The sequence below is a fragment of the Pyrus communis genome, chromosome 8 (assembly GCF_963583255.1).
Source record: "Pyrus communis chromosome 8, drPyrComm1.1, whole genome shotgun sequence".
Taxonomy (NCBI): domain Eukaryota; kingdom Viridiplantae; phylum Streptophyta; class Magnoliopsida; order Rosales; family Rosaceae; genus Pyrus; species Pyrus communis.
In genome coordinates, this window is record NC_084810.1 from 26598271 (window position 1) to 26615756 (window position 17486).

General features: G+C 40.5%; 1 pseudogene; it reads left to right on the forward strand.

The window, feature by feature from the left end:
* Positions 1-1244: 1244 nt before the first annotated feature.
* LOC137743252 (receptor-like protein 3) lies at positions 1245-12326 on the forward strand (annotated as a pseudogene).
* Positions 12327-17486: the final 5160 nt, after the last annotated feature.

Below are 17486 nucleotides of genomic sequence, written 5' to 3' on the forward strand. Positions count from 1 at the left end.
TATATATGTATGTATGTATGTATGTACACATACATACATACATATATACATATTGATCAATATAAAAGCTTGCAAGTTGCAACTTAACAATGTTCATATGCAGTTGTCATGGCTTCCAGAAGATGTATATACTGCACAAGTTGATGCACATTTGATGTATATGTATTTTTTGTTGTTCAAAGATGTATACATATATAGGTATACGAATCAGTGTTCTAAAAAACGGTTGAGGCGGCCGCCTAGGCAGCTGTGCTCCGCTGCGATTAACTCAAAATGGCTTCTTAAATTGGCAAGGTCTATGCAGACTGGGCTGTTTGGCGGGTAGAAGAGAGAAAGAGAGAGCGAGCACATTGGAAGATATGCACTTATTTACAAGATACACAATAAATTTACCTAAATCAGCCTAAGCGCCCGCCTAGATCCCGCCTAGCCGCTTAGGCGCTAGGCACTAGCTCGCCGCCGGAATAACGTCTACCGTTTTTTAGAACCTTGATACGAATGATGCTTGCGATCCAAGCAGACGTAGCGCTCTCACGACCTTCTCTCGCTTTCCGCTTCATTGGAGATTCATTTTGTCATACGTTTATTTTATACCCAATTTACATAGTGGTTGTCCCTATTTATAAACTCCACTAGAAATGCTCTAAGTCCCTTTCATGTAATAGTACTTGTATGTTGTTAAATCATGGAGGACTCACCAATTAATTAATTAACGATCATCTCACTTCTACTTTTTATTCTTAATTGTATAATTATTCATCTATTAGTTCATAACTCTTATTTTTAGTCATCAATATATGATCGAAATATTATCGTTACTAAATAAATTAGTCATTTCTCCCATCAAATATCAAAAACGGATCATTTCTACTAATTGCCCTAAAATTTTTACCAAACAATCATTTTTCAAAACGAAAGTGGTTTTAGCTCTTCCAAAAAGTACGACCCCAAAGTCAATATAAATCTTCTAATGCATTGCTGCCAACCCATGATTAGACCCTCTATTAGCGACGTCCCATGTTGTGCAGTTTGTTTCTTTTATCTGTAAGTGGAAAGAAAAGACTTCAAAATTCAAACATTGCGCACAAGAATTCAAACCATCACCTAATTACCTTCTTCCCTTTGTTAATTTATACCTCCCTTGCTCCAAACAAAGGAGGGTATATATACACCCCAAACGACGTGAGCAATATAATTCCAGTACAGCCATAGCGAAAAACGTCAAGCCGGAAGCTAGTCTCGTAATGCCTTATGAAGTCCTCTCCCTGTTTTTTATGTTGTCTACTTTCATTTCTACAAACCATGCTTGCAAGGAGGCAGATCACAACTCTCTTTTGTCATCTTTGGATACATCTTCTTCTTGTTTAAATTGGTCTTCTAGTGATTGTTGCCACTGGGAAGGCATCACTTGTGATGCCGATGGTAGGGTAACACATGTTTCGTTGCCCTCTAAACAGCTCCAAGGAAGCGTTTCTCGCTCTCTTGGAAGCCTCACACATCTTTCGCACCTCAATCTCTCCCACAATCTGCTTTCCGGTCCTCTGGAAGCTGAACTCTTCTTGTCCTCAAGTCGCCTTGAAATCCTTGATTTGAGCTATAACCTTCTCTCCGGAGAAATACCTTTGTTTCTATCATCTACTTACATTCAAATACTGGATTTGTCGAACAATCAATTCAATGCTACAATTCCTTCTTCATTCCTCCAACATTCCTGGAATTTGAGCAGTTTGAATGTCAACAAAAATCATTTTACAGGCGAAATACCTTCCTCTATCTGTCTTCGTTCCTCTTCGATTAGAGTCATGGATTTCTCCAACAACAATTTCAATGGTTCAATTCCTCTCGGATTAGGAAACTGTTCGAAATTGGAAACCTTTCGTGCAGGCTTCAATACTCTTTCTGGAACTCTTCCTAGTGATCTCTACAAAGCTCAGGCTCTTCATGAAATTTCGTTACCTTCTGTTGGTATTCAATAGAGTTTACTAACTCAATACCAAAATATGTGGGTGATAAGTTTACAAACTCTATCACACCTCTCACTTTCACTCTCAATAAAATTGGACAAAGAAATAGAGAAATGAGGGAAGCAACAAGCTTTGGTAAAACACTTGCACTTAGATATATGAAAAGAGAGTTTACAAACTCAATAGCTTACAAGCTGAAAATGAGAATGGGAAATGGGATTTGGATGATATGCTCTAAGGCTTAGCAAGATGGCCTATTTATACAAAACAGAAATTAATAAACAATGCAACAACACATGCAATGAATGGGGTGTTTAACATCTTTACACCCTTTAAAACACATGCAGGAACTTTGGACAGTCTAGCACACATAGGTAGCTATCTTTCCAGCTTGCAATCAACACTCTTTCGGCTAATACATCACATGGCAGCACACTGCTGTCTTGTAATCAGCTTTCGGCTAACACATGGAGGGAGCAATGATCTTTGTAGTTGCTGGAAACAACCTGGAAAGAAACTAACAGCTTGCTTTAACCATTAACAACCTGTTTTGATTTGATTTTCCAACACACCTCCTCAAATTAAAACGCCTTTATGCCTAGCATTTCACGTAGCAACTTGAATGGCTCAACTGGCAGTGGCTTTGTGAATATGTCAGCCACTTGTTCCTTGGTGTGACAATAGACAAGTTCGATTGTCTTTTGCTTCACATGGTCCCTCAGAAAATGGAACCTGGTATCGATGTGCTTGCTCCTTCCATGTTGGACTGGATTCCTAGCAAGCTTGATAGCTGAGATGTTATCCACATGAATCACAGTCGATTCCATTTGTGGATGACACACTGACTTCAACAGATTTCTTAACCAAATTGCCTCACACACGGTTGAGGCTACAGCAACATACTCGGCTTTACACGATGACAAAGAAACAATTGATTGCTTCTTTGAAGTCCATGAGAAAGCTGTTGATCCTAGAAAAAACACATAGCCAGTTGTGCTTTTCCTTTCATCTTGGTCACCTCCCCAATCACTATCTGAATAACCAAATAATTTTGCATCTTCACCAAAATTATAAAATAGACCATAGTTTAGAGTACCTCTTATGTACCTCAAAATTCTCTTGGCAGCCAGCCAATGAGACTCCCTTGGTGTTTCCATGTATCGACTCACGAGTCCAACACCATAAACTATATCAGGTCTTGTGATTGTAAGGTACCTTAGGCTTCCAACCAAGCTTTTGTACACGGTTGAGTTTACAAACTCACCTTCTCCTTCCTTGGACAGCTTCAATCCAGTTGCAACTGGAGTGTTGACAATATTGCACTTGTCCATATTGAATTTCTCCAATATATCTCTCATGTACTTTTGTTGAGAAATGTAGATACCATCACTTCCTTGCTTCACTTCTATGCCAAGAAAGTATGACATTAATCCATTGTCAGTCATCTCGAATTCACTGAACATGGATTGCTTGAACTCACAGAACATTGCTTCATTGTTTCCTGTAAACAACAAGTCATCTACATAGAGACAAATAATTAAGAACTCCCCTTTTGCACCATTCTTCATGTAAACTGAATGCTCGTATGGACATTTCTGAAATCCATTTTGGTGAAGGTAGTTGTCAATCCTTGAGTTCGAAGCTCGTGGTGCTTGCTTGAGGCCATACAAAGCCTTCTTCAAACGATACACCTTATCTTCTTTTCCATGTACTTGGAAGCCTTCTGGTTGTTCCACGTACACTTCTTCCTCAAGAACTCCATTAAGGAAGGCTGACTTGACATCTAATTGATAAATTTTCCATTTATGCTGAGCGACAAGAGAGATTAGTAATCTTACCGTGTCAAGTCTTGCAACTGGAGCATAGACTTCATCATAGTCCACTTCATACTTCTGTTTGTAGCCCTTTGCTACAAGCCTTGATTTGTATCGATCCACACTCCCATCTGCAGTGCGTTTGATCTTGTAAACCCACTTGACACCAATAGCCTTCTGATTTGGTGGGAGCTTTGTCAACTCCCAAGTGTCATTCTTCTCGATGGCATGGATCTCTTCTTCCATGGCTTTTTTCCAACAATTTTCTTCCACAGCTTCATTGAATGAGAGAGGCTCGTGGTCTGCATAGAAGCAGAAAAAATTGGTTTCTTCTTCTTCTTGTCCATAAATCTCTGTGAGACTCCTTAACCTCACTGGAGTTGAGGAGCTGCTTTCCTCACTAGATGTAGGACCACTCCTTGCAATTTTGTGCACTGGAGTTGTTATGATTGTTTGAGCAGGTTGTTGCTCAACAGGTGGTACAACTTCTGGTTCTTCAAAATCAGTGGAGACGATCTTCTCTTTACTGACTTCTTTGTTGTTCCACATCCATGCCTCTTCCTCACTGAAGATGACATCTCTACTAACCACTAGTTTGCCAGTTAGTGGGTTGTAGAGCTTGTACGCCTTGGACTCTTCACTATAGCCCACAAACACACACTTCTCACCTCTATCATCAAGTTTCCTCCTCTTGGCTTCTGGGACTTGAGCATATGCAACACACCCAAAAATTCTTAGGTGTGTAACATTCAGCTTGTATCCACTCCAAGCCTCTTGTGCTGTCATCCTCTTGACACTCTTTGTTGGACATCGATTCAACAAATAAATCGAACAAGCTACAGCTTCTGCCCACAATTCTTTTGGCAAATTCTTCTCCTTAAGCATGGACCTTGTCATGTCAAGGATGGTTCGATTCTTTCTTTCGGCTATCCCATTTTGCTGTGGGGTATAGGCAGCAGTAAGTTGATGCCTAATTCCTTGCTCCTTGCAGTATGCTTGGAAAGCATTGGAGGTGTACTCTCCACCTCTATCTGATCTCACAGCCACAAGCTTGTGGTTGCTTTCAGCCTCTGTGAGTGCCTTGAACTCCTTGAAGATTCTTAGGGCAGCTGACTTCTCCTTGAGAAAATAAACCCAAGTCTTTCTACTGAAATCATCAATGAAGGTAATAAAATACCTATTACCTCCATAAGACATGGGATCCAATGGACCACATATATCTGTGTGCACCAACTGCAGTGGTGCCTTTGCTCTCCATGTATCACCAACAGGGAACGATAGTCGTGCTTGCTTGCCAAGCACACAACCTTCACATACTTGGCGTGTGGCTTCAATTTGGGGTAGACCACGAACCATTCCTCCACTTGACAGCAACTTTAGGCCATTGAAATGAAGATGGCCAAATCGAAGATGCCATTTCTATGACTCATCTTCCATTACACCGATGTTGCAGCTTCCAATCTTTGTGTTCAAATTCAACGGAAACATCCGGTTCTTTGACATTCGAACACGTGCAATAAGCTTTCTCCTTGCATTCCTGAGAGTGAGAAGCATGTTCTCCATATGTATAATGTACCCTTTCTGGAGCAGTTGACCAATGCTTAGAATGTTGTTCTTCATACCTGGTATGTAGTAGGTATCGGAGATGTATTCTTCTTTACCATCCTTCTGGATGATCTTGATCTTCCCTTTGCCTTCAACTGGCAACTTTGAGGAGTCACCAAGACTTACAGATCCATAGGCCCCATCTTTTAGTTCAGCAAAAAACTCCTTCTTTCCACACATGTGATTGCTTGCACCAGAGTCCAAATACCAAACATCTTGTTGGCTACTGGAATCATGGTGTGCTAGCAAGACTGTAAGTTCTTCATCAGTATTTCCACTTGATTCTGCCATGTTGACATGCTCACCATTTTTATGTGAACATTCATTGGCATAATGTCCATATTGCTTGCAATTGTGACATTGGATATGCGCCTTTCCTCGAGTAGATCTCCACTCTTGAGACTGACCTCGATTTTGTGCATAGCCTCGACCTCTTCCTCGAGCTCGTCCTCGGCTACGGTTAGATGAACTCCCACGACGTGAGTTCCACTGCCCACGACCTCCATTTGGTTTGTCAATATTCAACTTTGACTCCAAAGCTTGCTCTAGCGTTGTGGGGTTTGCATTCTTCTGAATGCGTTGCTCGTGAACTAGGAGGGATCCTAGTAGCTCCTCTGCGCTCATCACCTCCAAATCCTTGGATTCCTCAATGGCAGTCACCACATGCTCAAACTTAGATGTGAGTGACCGGAGTATCTTCTCCACAACTCGTACTTCATCGAGTCTCTCGCCATTTCTCCTCATCTGATTTACTATCACAATGAGCCTTGAGTGATAGTCGGAGATGCTCTCCCCTTCATTCATGTGAGCAGTTTCAAAATCTGCTCGAAGTGACTGTAACCTCACTTTCTTGACTCGATCTACTCCTTTGTAGATTGTACTGAGTGTATCCCATACTTGCTTGCTCGTTGTTGCTTCTGCAACCTTCTCGAACGTTGAATCTTCCAAACCCTGGTATAGAAGATACAGCGCCTTTTGGTCCTTCTTTCGTAAGTCCTTGAGAGTGTTCCTTTGATCCGCAGTATATACGGCTTCTTGCTCGGCAGTGGGTACAACATACCCACTACTGACGACTTCCCATAGCTCCTGTAATCCAAACAATGCTTTGAATTGGATGCACCATCTTTCATAATTTTCTTTCTTCAATGTGGGAACTTGGAGTTGCACTAAGTTGGACGCCATAACTGCTGCACCTGCCAGAATGGTATTCTGGCTCTGATACCAATTGTTGGTATTCAATAGAGTTTACTAACTCAATACCAAAATATGTGGGTGATAAGTTTACAAACTCTATCACACCTCTCACTTTCACTCTCAATAAAATTGGACAAAGAAATAGAGAAATGAGGGAAGCAACAAGCTTTGGTAAAACACTTGCACTTAGATATATGAAAAGAGAGTTTACAAACTCAATAGCTTACAAGCTGAAAATGAGAATGGGAAATGGGATTTGGATGATATGCTCTAAGGCTTAGCAAGATGGCCTATTTATACAAAACAGAAATTAATAAACAATGCAACAACACATGCAATGAATGGGGTGTTTAACATCTTTACACCCTTTAAAACACATGCAGGAACTTTGGACAGTCTAGCACACATATGCAGCTATCTTTCCAGCTTGCAATCAACACTCTTTCGGCTAATACATCACATGGCAGCACACTGCTGTCTTGTAATCAGCTTTCGGCTAACACATGGAGGCAGCAACGATCTTTGTAGTTGCTGGAAACAACCTGGAAAGAAACTAACAGCTTGCTTTAACCATTAACAACCTGTTTTGATTTGATTTTCCAACACCTTCCAATCAGCTTTTCGGTCACATTAGTGACAACATTGTCAACCTCACCAGCGTCACAATCCTAGAGATCTACCTCAATCATTTGAGTGGCGCCCTTCCTCTCCACATCGGGAAGCTGTCCAAATTAAAACTCATGCTCATTCATCTCAACAATCTTGAAGGTCCTCTGTGTTGAAAATCAATGTCAAAATTAGGTATGGAAAGTTAGGCAATGTTAGGTATGGTTGAATAAAAAAAATTAGGTGCAATTAATGTGTTTTGTGTGGTAATAAATAATCTTAGTTTAATCATTTGGTTTGCTATAAATATCCAAGTCCTTAAGCATTGTAAATCATCCAAGGAAAAACAAAGCCTAGAGCTAAATAAGAAAAACTTTGCTAATTAGTTTGTTTTGTGAGCTTTCTTTAAGAGTGTGCTCTATTTTCTTCTTCTTGGGATCATTAGAGTTATCTTGGATACTCTTCTTATTCATCAATTGGTATCAGAGCCAAGTCGGTCAGGGATCGTTCTTGGTAGAGCATTGGTTGTAAAGTCTCTTGAAATTCCGAGTATGCTTTATGGTTGCAGTTTTGACTAATCTTCCACATCAGAAAAGATTTCTTGAGATTATTACTGGGGTTATCACAAACCTTAAGAGGGAGCTTCTTTGTGTCGAGAGTAGTGTATTACTCTGCACGGTAGTCACTCAAGCTTGTTCGGTGTAGTCAAAGTCTTACCGATACGATGGGTGATCCTCAAGTTGTTGGAGGAATCAAGAAGCTTAACAACCAAAACTATAACACGTGGGCAACGTGTATAGAGTCTTACCTTCAAGGTCAAGACTTGTGGGAGGTTGTCGGTGGTAGTGAAGTTACACAACCGGCAGCGGAAGATGCTAACGGCGTCTTGCGGAAGTGGAAAATTAAAGCAGGCAAATCAATGTTTGCCTTAAAAACCACAATAGAAGAAGAAATGTTGGAGCACATTCGGGATGCTAAAACGCCAAAGGAAGCATGGGACACTTTTGTTACACTCTTTTCGAAGAGGAACGATACAAAATTGCAACTTCTCGAGAATGAGCTGCTATCGATGGTACAACGCGACATGACGATTGCCCAGTACTTTCACAAGGTGAAGTCGATATGCCGCGAAATTTCAGAATTAGATCCAACAGCTCCTATTGGGGAAACCAGGATGAAGAGAATAATTATCCATGGTTTGAGACCCGAATATCGAGGGTTCATTGCCGCTGTACAAGGATGGCCGACCCAACCATCACTTGTTGAGTTCGAGAATTTGCTTACCGATCAAGAAGCTTTGGCAAAGCAAATGGGAGGGGTTTCGTTAAAAGGTGAGGAGGAAGCGCTCTACACCACAAGTAAAGGCAGCTTTAAGCAGCGTGCTGGTGGTGGATCTAAAAGAAATGGTGACAAGGAAAAAGGTCATCAAGGAGGAGGGAGTTCTCGGCCAAGGGGAGCTCCGAAGTATCACGGCAACCGTGGTCAGTCCCAGAATAATAAAAGATTTGAGGGCAAGTGTTACAATTGTGGAAAGAATGACCACATGGCGAAGGATTGCTGGTTCAAAAGGCCTGCAAAAAGTAACGTCGCCAACTCAGAGAAGAAAATTGAAGATGATTGGGATGTCATTGCGTCTCTAGCTGTGGAGGAAGATTGGGACGCAGAAGCATCATCTTGTTGGTGCTCAGAAAATGAGGCGTCACCTGACCCAAAAGAATTTGAAGATACGTTGCAAGGGAAACTGGGAGACCAAGCTGCCCAAATCCAATCAAGTCTAGATGAGCCTGAAGATATGCTTGCTGGAGACGATGTCGAGCAAGAAGTACCTAAGAGTCCTTGGCAAACAGGTGTGTACCAGCAACCACAAAAAGTTAAACCTAGTAGAGTAGAAGTATCAACTCCACAATCACAACTAAGAAGGTCAACAAGAGTACGAAAGCCAAATCTTAAATATGCTTATGCTGTCATAACTGATGGAGCACCAAAAGAACCTGAGATGTTTGAAGAAGCATCACAGAGTTCTGAATGGATAAGAGCTATGGAAGAAGAAATCACTGCGCTTAAGCAGAATCAGACTTGGGATTTGGTGCCAAAGCCAAGGGATGTGAAACCCATATCCTGCAAATGGGTGTACAAGATAAAGCGTCGTCCTGATGGTTCAGTTGAAAGGTACAAGGCTCGGTTGGTGGCTCAAGGCTTCTCTCAGCAATATGGACTAGACTATGATGAAACGTTTAGTCCAGTAGCAAAGCTTACAACCGTACGAGTCCTACTTGCACTTGCAGCTAACAAAAATTGGAATCTATACTAAATGGATGTGAAGAATGCTTTCTTGCATGGAGAGTTAGATCGGGATATCTACATGATGCAGCCAATGGGCTTTGAAAGTAAAGTTCATCCCGAGTACGTGTGCAAGTTTAGGAAAGCACTCTACGGTCTAAAACAAGCACCAAGGGCGTGGTACGGTAAAATTGCAGAATTTCTAATGCAAAGTGGTTACTCAGTGGCGCATGCAGATTCCAGCTTGTTTGTCAAAGCCAATGAAGGAAAGCTAGCTATCGTGCTAGTGTATGTGGATGACTTGATCATAATCGGTGATGATGAGGCAGAAATTCTTCGGACGAAGGAGAATTTATCAGTTCGTTTCCAGATGAAGGAACTTGGCCAACTCAAGCACTTCCTTGGTCTAGAGGTTGATCGCACACAAGAAGGAATATTTCTCTGTCAACAGAAGTATTCCAAAGATTTATTGAAGAGGTTCGGAATGCTCGAATGCAAGCTGATCTCTACGCCGATGGAGCCAAATGTCAAAATGAGTGCACATGAAGGAAAAGATTTGGAAGATAAGACGATGTATTGACAATTGGTAGGTAGTCTGATCTACTTAACCTTGACTCGACCTGACATTTCTTATGCAGTTGGTGTGATGAGTCGGTACATGCAAAATCCAAAGAAGCCTCACTTGGAAGCAGTTCGACGAATACTGAGATATGTGAAGAGTACAATTGACTATGGTCTTTTGTACAAGAAAGGTGAAGACTGCAAGTTAGTTGGTTACTGTGATGCTGACTATGCAGGAGATCATGACACCAGGAGATCAACAACTGGGTATGTGTTTAAGCTTGGTTCTGGAACCATCTCTTGGTGTAGCAAGAGACAGCCGACGGTATCATTGTCAACCACTGAAGCAGAGTATAGAGCAGCAGCAATGGCAGCTCAAGAGAATGCATGGCTGGTACAGTTGATGAGTGATCTACATCAACCAGTAGATTATCCAGTACCATTGTACTGTGATAACCAATCGGCCATTCGCTTGGCGGAAAATCCAGTCTTTCATGCAAGAACTAAACATGTGGAAGTGCACTACCACTTTATCAGAGAAAAGGTTCTACAAGAAGAGATTGAGATGAGACAAGTCAAGACGAATGATCAAGTTGCGGACTTGTTCACAAAAAGTTTAAGTATAGGCAAGCTCGAGAATTTTCACTGTCTGCTCAGCACAGTGCAAAGAATGAGAGCTGACATTGAGGGGGAGTATTGAAAATCAATGTCAAAATTAGGTATGGAAAGTTAGGCAATGTTAGGTATGGTTGAATAAAAAAAATTAGGTGCAATTAATGTGTTTTGTGTGGTAATAAATAATCTTAGTTTAATCATTTGGTTTGCTATAAATACCCAAGTCCTCAAGCATTGTAAATCATCCAAGGAAAAACAAAGCCTAGAGCTAAATAAGAAAAGCTTTGCTAATTAGTTTGTTTTGTGAGCTTTCTTTAAGAGTGTGCTCTATTTTCTTCTTCTTGGGATCATTAGAGTTATCTTGGACACTCTTCTTATTCAACACTCTGCCCCCATCTTTGATGAATTGCACTAACCTTATCGAACTCAATCTTGGATTCAACCGTTTCGATGGAAATATCTCGGGAGCTAAATTTTTCCGAACTTGATCAACTTATCAAACTTGATCTCGTGAGTAATCACTTCTCTGGCGCCATGCCAAAAAGCCTTTACTCATGCAAGTATCTGAAAGCAGTTCGCCTGGGCGGTAATGATCTAGAGGGACAAATACAACCCGAGATTGTTTCGTTGAAATACCTATCCTTCCTCTCGCTTCGTAAAAACAGACTCACCAATGTCACCGGCGCTATTCATATATTGATGCGTTTGGAAAGTCTCAGGGCGGTCGTACTTTCATATAGTTTTCTAGGTGAAGAACTGCCGGATGGTGATGCAATGATTGGTTCTGGGTTTCAAAATCTCCGCCGTTTTAGCTTATGGAACTGCCAACTTAGAGGTCATATTCCGATGTGGATGTCAAAGCTCAAGAAACTCAAAGTCCTTGATTTGTCTTCTAACAGACTCACAGGCTCAATACCTCCATGGTTGGGAAGTCTTCCTAGTCTTTTCTTCATATGCTTGGACAACAACTCGCTTTCGGGGGGGACTTTCAAAGGAGCTTTTCTCACTTCAAGCTCTTGTATCTGAGAAGCCTTCCGCTCAAACGGATAGTGTTGATGTCGAACTACCTATCTACACGCAGCGCACGAATGAAACTGTCTCAGCTCACCAGTACAACTATCTGTCCAACTTGCCGCCATCTATTTGCTTCCGAAATAATAGTCTAAGTGGCAACATTCCCATTGAGATAGGCCGGTTGCAAAACCTTCACGAGCTGGATCTCAGTTTCAACAACATCGTTGGCAGCATCCCGGACCAGGTATCTAAGCTCACAAACATGGAGAGATTACACCTCTCAAGAAACCATCTGTCGGGCGGAATCCCAGCTTCACTATCAAGCCTTCATTTCTTGGCTTCACTTAGTGTTGCATACAATAACCTCCAAGGTCAAGTACCGTTAGGCACACAGCTCCAAGGCTTTGATGCCACTGCCTACGAGGGCAACCCGGGACTTTGCGGTTCCCCGCTTCCAAACAAATGCCAACAAACGAATACAAGTGATAATGCAACTAAGAACATGGAAGATGAACATGACAATGGGAACGAAATTCCATGGCTTCTTATTTCAGTGGCTCTTGGTTTCATTGTAGGATTTTGGAGAGTTTGTGGCCCTCTAGTTTTCAGCATGTCATGACGATATGCGTATTTCCGATTTCTTTGTGATGTTAAAGATCGTTTCGTGGGCTGATCAAGTGTAATTTTTTCCTTGAGAAATAAAGGACTTATTAACAATTTAAAAAGTGATAGGTGCTAGTTGGGTGCTTAGCAAGGGCCTAATGCATAGACGTCTAGGCAGTTTTTTTTTTATATTTTAATTTAATTTATTATGTAATATATAAATAAATGTCTACTCTACGTAAAAATAAATATACTTGTATTGGGGTACATAAATTGTAAAATAAAATAACATATAGATTATAAAGTATTAGAACATATTGAAAATATGTTGAACAATCATGTAATGAGTGTCTCAACAAGTCTCTTAAATTTAAATCGAAAAAAAAAAAAAAAAAACAAAATGAAAGTGATCTATTTTCTATCTAAGTAAGAGTTGCGGGTTAGAGGGTGTCTAAACAAGTCTAGGCACCAAGCACCCTTTCTTTATTTTCGAATGCCTAGGATTAATCAGGACGGTGTCCAACCGCTTAGCACCTACACGAGAAAGTTTAGAATGGTGCTTATTAACCACATTGCTGCTGCATACAAGAAATCTAACAACTGAGTAAAACAGAAGGGGAATTAAAATCGTAGGGATGGCTAAACATGCATCCAACATTCCTAACTAAATTCATACGCAAATGCCTTGGAATTTCGTCAGGATAGAATACTGAAACTTTTGAGCAGAAGCACTTGGAAATTCACTTGCAGGCTGCGATTTAATATCTCATGAATTTAACCATTCTTATTGACCAAGTTTTCTGTAATCTACCTTGGAATTTTGCCTTGCTCCGTCACTGTAATCCTCCGGATGTCATTTTTTATTTATTTATTATATTTTATTTATTAATGCCATTGACTTCTCTTTTTCATGGGCAGTGATGACATAATTGGAATCTTTTAAGGCCTAATTAGGTTTGGGTTTGGTTTAAGCTGAAAGTTATTAAGTATTGGACCAAAAATATAAGTTGTAGAACAAGCCTGATTTTTATTTTTATTTTTATTTTTATTTTTATTTTTTTGTGAACAAACGATATTATCTACACTAAGAATAGAAGTGGGCTCTGCGTCACAATGGGTTAGCACACCTCTCACTTACAAGTGCAGAAAAATATTACTTGACCGTAATACTAAGTGGCAACAAACCTGAATTTTTAACATCTTTTTCATGTAACAGTTTTCTTGCCAAACTATCAACCATCATCCAAAGACATGTATGAACAACTCTTATTCTTGATAACATAACATATCAGACAAATTTATACGAAAGTAAAAGTAGTAGAAGTAGTGTTTCAAATATCAATATCGGAAGAAATGTCAATATGTAAATTTTTGAGAATATCAATGCATATATCGATATCAATTGCGTTCAATATCAATATCCGACCATTTGGCAAGGAAATTGTTAATATTATATGATGTGTATTATCTTTCTATATTTTTTATTAAATGATAGTGTTACTGGATTAAATTGTTAAATGTTAAGAGAGAAGAAGATCGAACTTGCACGAGAGTGCATGAGTATTATTATTTTCCGTCATATTGTTGTAATGTGTCATCGGCATTTGTATTATCTTTCTCAGTATATTTATTTTGTATTATCTTAATTTCGTCCTTTGTTTTCAGGTGTTTTGGACCCAGCTTATTTCCTAATTGCAACAAAAAAGCCCACACTATAAAAACAAAGGACAATATTGAAACTAGAACAAAAAGGGTCCTCGCTGATGATGCTACCCATCAGCAGTAGCACATCGATCTCTGTCTCTCCCTATCCCTCTCTAGTAATTCTTTTGACCGCTCCTGGGTAAAAAGGTAAAAAAAGACTGTAAAAACCTAGCATTAGCGACAAAACAAGACCAGAAATTAACCCAAACCATGCCAAAAATAATTTACAGCTTACAGCAATGGCCGCATATACCCCCTTGTACGCTTTCTCCGCCTCCCCGCACTCCACACCTGATCAGCCTCCCCATTCTCTCTCCCTCTCTTCCTACTCCCCGCTTCTGCCGCCGCAGTCTCTGGCCTCTTCGGTGGCCTCCCGACCCCTCTTCCTACTCGTGGTTGTCCCTCTCCGCCCGCCTCTTTTTTGTGTCCTCCTCCTCCTAATCCCCTTGTCTTCAACCTTCACCAATGCAGCACCATCCGTCTTCTTCTCATTCGCCACCTTTGCTTTCTCTTCGACCTTATCTCCCTTCCTGCTCTTCGCACCGCCTTCTGATAGTGCATTGACAGAACCACGCTTTCCACACACAACAATGGAAAATTTGGTGGGTTTCTCAGAGCCATCGGGCTCGATCTTCGGAGCTTTGGTTTTGATGTTGGGCACGTTGGATGTTACTGTTCCGGTCGCGGGTTGTGGGTTCGGGAGCTGGTCGTTCATTTCCTTTAGCACAATGGAGCGGAGCTCTTGAGCTGCGTTGTGCTCCAGGGAGTTCTTGTGGAAGAAGACGACGGTGTTGTTGAAAGTTGTACTCTTAACATTTTGTTAGAGCAAAATAGTTTCAACGTCAAGAACACCTTCTCGGGGTCTATCCCGTCCCCTAAATGTAGTGGCAATATTTCTCATGGACTAGATGCGTGTTCCAAATTGCACATGTTTCGCGCTGGTTACAACAACCTCTTACTCCCGGATGACATCTACAATGCTACCACGCTCGAAGAAATTGCATTGCCTCGCAATTCACTACACGGTCCAAAATAATTTTCAACCTCGCAATCTTGACCTCCAGTCCAACGGATAGAGCGGTTTTCTCCCTGTAAATTAACATTCGTAAGCTGTCCAAATTACAACTACTGTTCCTTCAATTCAACAGTCTAAAAGGCTCTCTGCCCCCATCTTTGATGAACTGCACAAACCTTATCAAACTGAATTGCGGAATCAACCTTTCAAAGGAAACATCTCCACACTTAACTTCTCCAATCTTACTAAACAAACCAATACTTGATCTTGGTCACAACTCTACTTCACCGGTTTTTTGCCAACTAGTCTCTCTGCTCATGCAAGTCCCTAAAATCAATTCGAGTGAGCAAAAACAATCTAGAGGGACAGATACAGCCCGAGATTCTTTCCCTCGAATCCTTGTCCTTCCTCTCTCTCAGCTACAGCCGATTGACAAACATCACAGGGGAAATGAAGATACTAATGGTGCTGCAAAAGTATCAAGGTACTCCTCCTTTCGACAAGTTTTTATCTAGGAGAGAAAATTCCAAGTGATGAAGCAATGGCTAATTTCAAGGGGTTCCAAAAGCTTCAAATGCTGGATTTGAGTAGCTGTGAGCTCAACGGCGAAATACCTCAATGGTTATCGAAGCTCAGGAAGGTAGGGGTCTTGATTTTGAGTTTTAACAGAATCACCCAATCGATTCCTAGTTAGTTGGGGGCTTCTCCGAGGCTCCTTGTTTTAGCATTAGGAGGCAATCGAATTTCGGGTGAATTTCCAAAGGAACTCTGTACACTTCCCATGTTGTTATCCGAAGAAACTGCTCCTCAAGTAGACGGTGATGTTCTCGAACTCACCGTTACTTGTGTGGATAAGGCCTATGTTATAGAGTATATGACTTCGATCATAAGGATCAATTTCTAATCGCATAGCTTCATAATATTATGTAAAGCTTCTGCATAATTTCCTTCGGATTGAGCTGACATCTGTTATGGTCGTCATTCGATTCAAAAAATCTCCGTTTCAGAACCGTACATGAGATTTTCATCTCATACGGCTCCTCCTTTATGTGCATAATGATAATAATACGTGGAATAAAAGAAGATTGAAATATTCTCATTATAAACTAAGCGGGTGTTTTTACAAGAAATCTCTAGCCAACCTTCTTGTAAAATATCTTTACTTAACATCAAGCATGTTGGTATTAGATAAAAAGTTACTCCAACAATTTCTTTGTCTTCAACACCCTTTATTTTGCAGGAATTAGTCACTTCAACAGTCTTCAATGGTTATACAGGTATCCAAAAAATGAACAAGATGGATGTTTGTTGTCCCAACCATTCTTGTTAGTCCCGATCCTGATAAGGAAAAAGGATAATTTATAACAAAGTTTTCGTGTGTTGATTCCTATGAGTGCTTCTTCCCCTATGCTCTCTATTGGTGGAGACCTAACCCATAGGTGTAACCTCCCGCTCAATATTCTAAAATCAACAATTGAAGCATCTGAGGTAGCATTAATCGGGGATACATGACAAAAGGGTTTGCTTTATTTACAAACTTCACCTTCAACAAGCGTAGATTTATTTCAATAATTTTTTTTCCTATCCCGAATAATGTTGTCTTTCTCTTAAGACTGAGAGCAATAAAAAATAGAAAAGAAAATAAATAAATAAATAATCAAATCGTACCATCTCTGTAATAGATGAATGGCTCTTTTTCTCCCGAATTTGTCAGAATTATTCATAATAAGATATTGGCTACAATTCAAAAGGTTTTATCAATAAAATTTCCATTTATCCCGGATCTAGATATAGGTGTATTAATCCATTTTATAATTCAATATGGCTTGAATTCTGGGCAACATATCAATAAGCAAAAATCTAAAGTGTATATTGGGAAAGCAGCATTTCATCGTCGTTCCCAAATTGTTTCTTGGCTTGGTGTAAATTTGGGGGACCTTCCTTTTATTTATCTTGGTGTTCCTCTTTTTCGCGGTCGTCCAAAAAGGGTTTATTTCCAATCATTGGCTGATAAAGTGCGTCAACGGATGTCTCAATGGCAAGGATGTTCGTTGTCTATGGCTAGACGTGTTGCTCTAATTAAATCGGTTGTTATTAGTATGCTTTCTGATAGTTTTTCAGTTTACCGATGGCCTTCTACTGTTTTGGTGCAAGTCAGAAATTGGGCTCGTAATTTTATCTGGACAGGTTGTGCGGACTCTCGTGGTTTTTCGACGGTTTCATGGAAGAGGTGTTCTGCTCCACTGAATGAGGGTGGTCTTGGCATTCGGAATTTCGCTTCCTTGAATCAGGCTTTTCTGTTGAAAAAATTTTGGGACATCTTGGTCACCTCTACTTTGGCTTCTTCATTTTTTCGCGGTCGGTTTTTCAATAATCATGGTTTGCCCTCCTCCTCGTATAAGACTTCTTCTATATGGCCTGGTGTTCGTCCTCTTTTCTCTGAATTACAACATAACTCACGTTGGATTATTGGTTCACGTAAAAACGTTTCTTTTTGGCATGCCAATTTGT